General features: G+C 54.0%; 1 pseudogene; it reads right to left on the bottom strand.

The window, feature by feature from the left end:
• Positions 1-346: 346 nt before the first annotated feature.
• Positions 347-449, bottom strand: LOC120098674 (small nucleolar RNA SNORA72; annotated as a pseudogene).
• Positions 450-5,466: the final 5,017 nt, after the last annotated feature.

Below are 5,466 nucleotides of genomic sequence, written 5' to 3'. Positions count from 1 at the left end.
CCTTCCCTCATCATCCTCCCCTAACCCTCCTCCCCTCATCATCCTCCCCTTCCTCCTTGTCCCCCCTCACCCTCTTCCTCTCACCCTCCTCCCCTCACCCTCCTCTCCTCCTCCTCTCCTCCCCTTCCTTGTCCTTACTTCATCCTTCTCCCCTTACCCTCCTCTCTTTACCTTCCTCCTCTTCCTTGTTCTCCCTTCATCCTCCTCCCCTAACCCTCCTCCCCTCATCCTCCTTCTCCCCTCATCCTCCCCACTTCTTTCTTGTCCTCCCTTCATCCTCCCCCTTCCCCCTTCTCCCCTCCTCCTCCCTCCTCCTCCTCCTCCTCTTCCTCCTCCTCTTCCTTTGGCTGGTCACCAGCATTCAGAAAACCAGACCCAGGTAAAGAACTAGTTCTGGTGACACATGCATGGTCTTACTATAGTGAATGTCTAGCCTGGCTCCTCCTCCTCCTCTTCTTTTTTTTTTTTTTTTTTTTTTTTTTTGGTTCTTTTTTTCGGAGCTGGGGACCGAACCCAGGGCCTTGCGCTTCCTAGGCAAGCGCTCTACCACTGAGCTAAATCCCCAACCCCAGCTCCTCTTCTTCTTAAGACAGGGTTTCTCTGTACAACCCAGACTGCCCTGGAACTCGCTCTGTAGACCAGGCTGGCCTCAAACTAAGAGATCCACCTACCTCTGTCTCTTGAATGCTGAGATTAAAGGCAGGTGCCACCACCATGTGGCTGAACCCCTCCTTAAAAGCACATAACTCTACACCCCAGTACTGCCATGCAGCACGACGCACAGAACCCTGAGCAGACTCACTTGGCCCCACAACAAGTCCCAATATAGAATACGGCGTTTTCCAGCCTCCCCTGGAAGACTGAATGGAGGGAGCCGTTTGCTGCTTCTGTGGTGCCCTGGAGTCTGCAATGAACCAGACATCAACCTTCAGCACTTGGTGCAGAGGTGGCTGTGCAGGACCTGCCTGCTTCCCTCCATGTTGCCAGCGGAGTGGAAAGGATGCCTTGGGCTGTACTCGATGTGCCCAGCACACATACTGCAGTCTCCTCTCCTTTTGCAAAGCCCTGTGTATGGTCGCTGTAGAGAAACACATAAAACCAGACTTGCCTGCCTGCCTGCCAGGTCCCTGACACAGAGCTAGAAACCAGCCTCCATCTGTACACACACTCTGCAGGATGTGTGAGATATTGCAATGGAGGGTGCTGGCAAGGCGGCATAGCCAGGATCCTTGCCTCGAACATGTCAATTGTGGGCGGCACCACACCCCTTGATCCCTGAAGTTTCCAACACTGCTCCCGGCAGCCCCTCCAGACTGCAGTGGGCAGTGTGACCCAGCAAGGGGACTGAGCCTTAGCAGGAGAGAGTAGAAGCCACAGAGGTGGTCCAAAGCTGTTCCTGATCTCCAGGGGAGATAGAAATGTCTCCAAGTCTGCAGAGTGCTATGTGGTTCAGCTTCACGTGGCTTTCTCACTAGAAGGGAAGCCAGAAGGGAACCAGGGATGGTAGGTGGCCCTCAGCCTGGAGAAGACAGGACCACAGGAAGTGAGTCTGTAGCAGGATCCCAGTCCCTGCTTCCTCCCCTCTGTGCTGTGAGCAGATTGTACAAGCTCTCTGTGCCTGCTTCTGTTTTGGAAAAGTGGGAGTCCGGAGATCATCTCCCAATCCCTCTGGAGAGCTTGGCCGACCTGTGTCCATAGATGGCCACATATAGGCCAGCCATAGGCTCAGCCACATGGAGGCTCAGTGAAAGTCCACAGGTTGGGCTGGAGGCTGTGAGGGTCTCCACACACCGAGTCAGATTGGAAGCCGCTAGGGCCAAAGGCCTGAAACATGGAGTTGAAAAGCCCCGTGTCATCCAGCCAAACACCACTGAGGGACTCAGCTGAGAGATGACCTGGATCCAAGCTCCACAGGCTGTCACAGCCCAGCCTCATCCATCATGTTAACCCCTCATGCCCCAGTTCACAGAAGCACCTCGCAGGAGGAAGCTTCAGGGATCAAGGGCTGTGGTGCCTCTCACGGTTGCCATGTACGAGGCAAGGATCCCAGCTACCCCATCTTGCCAGTATCCTGTCGCCATGTCTCACACATCCTCACAGACACAAGGGTTGATCAGCCTGTTCCCAAGGCTGCTTGTTCCTTCCAAAGCCATGAAACTAGGTGGGGCTAGGTAGCAAATTACTTTAGCAAGACGGGAGAGTGTCGCCAAGGAGCGATGAAGCCAGAGGGAGTGAATTTTGATATGGCAAGGACTCCATGCTCCCAGAGCACCCCGGGGACATTTCTCCTGTCCCCAAAAGAAGCCCCTGCTATGGGATGGTGGCACTCGTTCGTCACACTGGAGGCCTCCCTGCTTCCACTCGAGGAACACCCAACCTCTCCATGTGAGAAAAGGGAAACAGCAAGCAAGAGAAGGCTGGCTGGTTACTTGTTTACTTATTTGAATTCTATCGTGTGGGGTGTATACATGCATGTGTGTGCAGGGCCTGTGTGTGTGCCTGGAGGTCAAAGCAGGATGTCTGGTGTCCAGCCCTATCATGTCCCATCCCTCTTTCTTGAGACAAGCTCTCTGATTGAAGCTGAACCAAGGCTGAGGTCCACCAGTGGGCCTCAGTGGACCTCACAGCCCTTGCTCTGACAGTTTTGGGGTTGTACCAGTTCACACCCATATTTTCACACGTCTGCTGGAGGTTTGAACTCTGGTCTTCGTGTTTAGACAGCAAGTTTTCAGACCCTCTAAGCCATCTCCCTAACCCTTGTGTGTGCGCACGCGCTCTCGTGTTTGTGTGTGTGTGTGTGTGTTGTGTGTATGTGGGTGTATGTGTGTGCATGTGTGTGTGTATATTCCTTTGTATGAGGGTATACATATGTGCACATACATGTAAAGCCCAGAGCACAACCCGGTGTTTCATTCTTTAGGATCCGCCCACCCTGGTTTTTGGAGATAAGATTTCTCACTGACCTGAAGTTTGTCAATTAGGCTAAGCTGACCAGCCAGCCCCAGGTGACCTCCTCTGTCTCTGCCTCTCCAATGCTGGGGTCACACGTATGCCCCCACACCTGGGCCTTGTTTCTCGTGAGACCCGGGGATCTGAACTCAGGTCCTCACACTTGCGAGGCAAGCACTTTACCCACTAAGCCATCTCCCCAGCCCCTCTCCTGTTTGTAGAGTTTTGAGTCAGGAGCCATACTAAGTTGTCCTGGCTGACCTCCAACTCCTAGACTCAAGGGCTCCCCTGGTCTCAGCTCCTCAAGAAGCCATGACCACAGACACAAGGCTTGCTTCTGGCTAGGTGATAAAGTCTTTGGCTGTGACTCATCCTTAACAGCCATTCTGTGCTGAAAGGCAGCCATGGAGGAAGAGCACACCCACCCGGTGATGGGAGCCAGGAGGACTTCCAGGGACAGCCACTCCCCAGGCTCCGTGTCTTCTTTCTCTCAGTGTGCAGAGGTCTGCTGTTGTGCCCACTTCACAGATGGCATTCAGAGAGGCTCAAGTTAGACTCTGTGACCAGGACATCAACCATACCCAGCAGGGTTCACAGAAGCAGGACCAAGATGTCAGCTGAGGGCACATTCCAAGGACTCCTTGGATAAAGACCTCCGGCTGCCACCGCCACCCCATGAGGTCACTTCTAATCCTCTGAAGGCTTCTCTGTTATTCACACTCTCTGTACAGATAGAGCCCCCTTCCAGGTCTCACCCAAAACGGCCAGCAGAACAGGCTGTGACGACTTCGGGATCAATCTCTGGTTGCCTGTCAGGTGTGACCAGCCTCTGGGATGCCCACATCTAACCTGTGGAGGTTGTGACCTGAAGACAGGGAGCAATTCTAGGTTGGTGATACCCAGAGTCACCACAGGGTCCTTGCGGAAGGGAAGCAGAGGGGTGTGTGTAAGTGCTGGGCATTAAACTTACTGAGCGGACTGCCTCTGCAGTCCCCAGCCCACAGTGTCTGACTGTGAGACCCCCTCAGTGTCTTTCACTATGAGTAAGCGAATGAGAGGATTCTCACTTAATCAGTAGTAAACTCCTGATCAGAGTGGCCATCGAGCTGAGAGGGAGCTTGATACAGAAGGGAAGACAGCCAACATTGTCACTTGGGCCAAACTGTGCTAGTAAAAATAGCCTCTGGGCTCTTCTCTAGAACAACCCCTTCCCTTCCTCAGCACAGGAAGGCCGTGTGGTCCTTAGACAGCATGGCTGGTCTCCATTAACCAGGCTCCTGGCTCCAGAATCCAGACACCCGCAACAGCTCTGGCGGAGCCACTAGATTAGGGCTGCAAAGACTGAGTTGTGCTCAGAGGAGACCGTGGGGCCCATTCTCTGCTGGTGGGCAGATGGCGGCCCATGATGGGGAAGGATTTGCTCCATATCCCTTGAGCACGAACATCCCTGGGTCCCTGCACTTGGCCAAGGACAGGTTCTCTGAGGCCTTGTTGAAACCAGAACCCAGGGTTCATGGGAGAAGGATGAGGCCTAGAAGTCTAGAGCTCAGGGAACTGCCCAGCTCCTAAAGCCCCCATCTTCCCCAATCTGTCCCCGGGGAGCAGCAGCACCAGGCCTTCAAGTGGCTTTTGAGATGAACGTGACAAACAGTAGTGAAGGCTTTGTCTGCTTGGGAGCACAAAGTTGCCCTGAACTGCTAGAGACCTACACCGGGGACTTCCCATCTTGGGTTTATCACCTTGGCAGCGGTAGTCATTCAGAGACCAAACAGATTGTACTTTACGGCAAGATCTAGAACGGGACCTGACCACAGCAGGCACCCTACAAACTGTGCCTGAGTGCGAGCGGACACGGGCTTCCAGCATCCAAGAACCAGAGAGGGTTTATTTGAAAACGCAGTTGTGGATGCTGCAGAGGGCAAACCTGCAAGGTGATGGAGTTCAAAGGCTACCTAAAACAAACCCAGTGACCAAGAAGCACGGGCAGGTTCGAGAACCAGCTCTGTGCTTATGGGGGATGGGGGGGGCATCAAAGGACACTTGACATATAGTTGGGGCTAGCCAGTTTTTCTCACAGGCAGCCGTAAGCTCTGACCTTGTCCCCGGCTGACTCAGCCTGGTAACAGGCTACCTCACTCCTTCTTAGACTGACACCCCCCTCAGCCACCATCTGCTGTCTCACCTGTCACCTGGCACAGCCCCATCCTCCTGCCAGGAAGGGACAGCCCTTAGCCTTGGATCTCTTCCTTGCCTACATCCTACCCTACAGGGAGCTCAGAGCAAGCAAGACCGTTGGTTAACTTGCAACAGACCAGAGCAGAGACTGTACTGGAGGAGGGGACAGGCAGGTGACCCAGGGCTTGTTCTCTAGCCTCCTTTCTGGGCTCTATGTTGAAGACCAGCTAACAGTCACAGAGGACAGAATTCAGAGGTGCCCAAGGCTCCTTCCACAGCTCCACACTTGGCACAGATTCTCAGTACTGCATGGGGCAAGCAGAGCTCAGGGCATGTACTACC

Source organism: Rattus norvegicus, chromosome 19 (assembly GCF_021556685.1).
Source record: "Rattus norvegicus strain SHRSP/BbbUtx chromosome 19, alternate assembly SHRSP_T2T, whole genome shotgun sequence".
Taxonomy (NCBI): Eukaryota; Metazoa; Chordata; class Mammalia; order Rodentia; family Muridae; genus Rattus; species Rattus norvegicus.
Note: the sequence above shows the minus strand (reverse complement) of the source record. Positions and strands in the feature narration are given on the sequence as shown.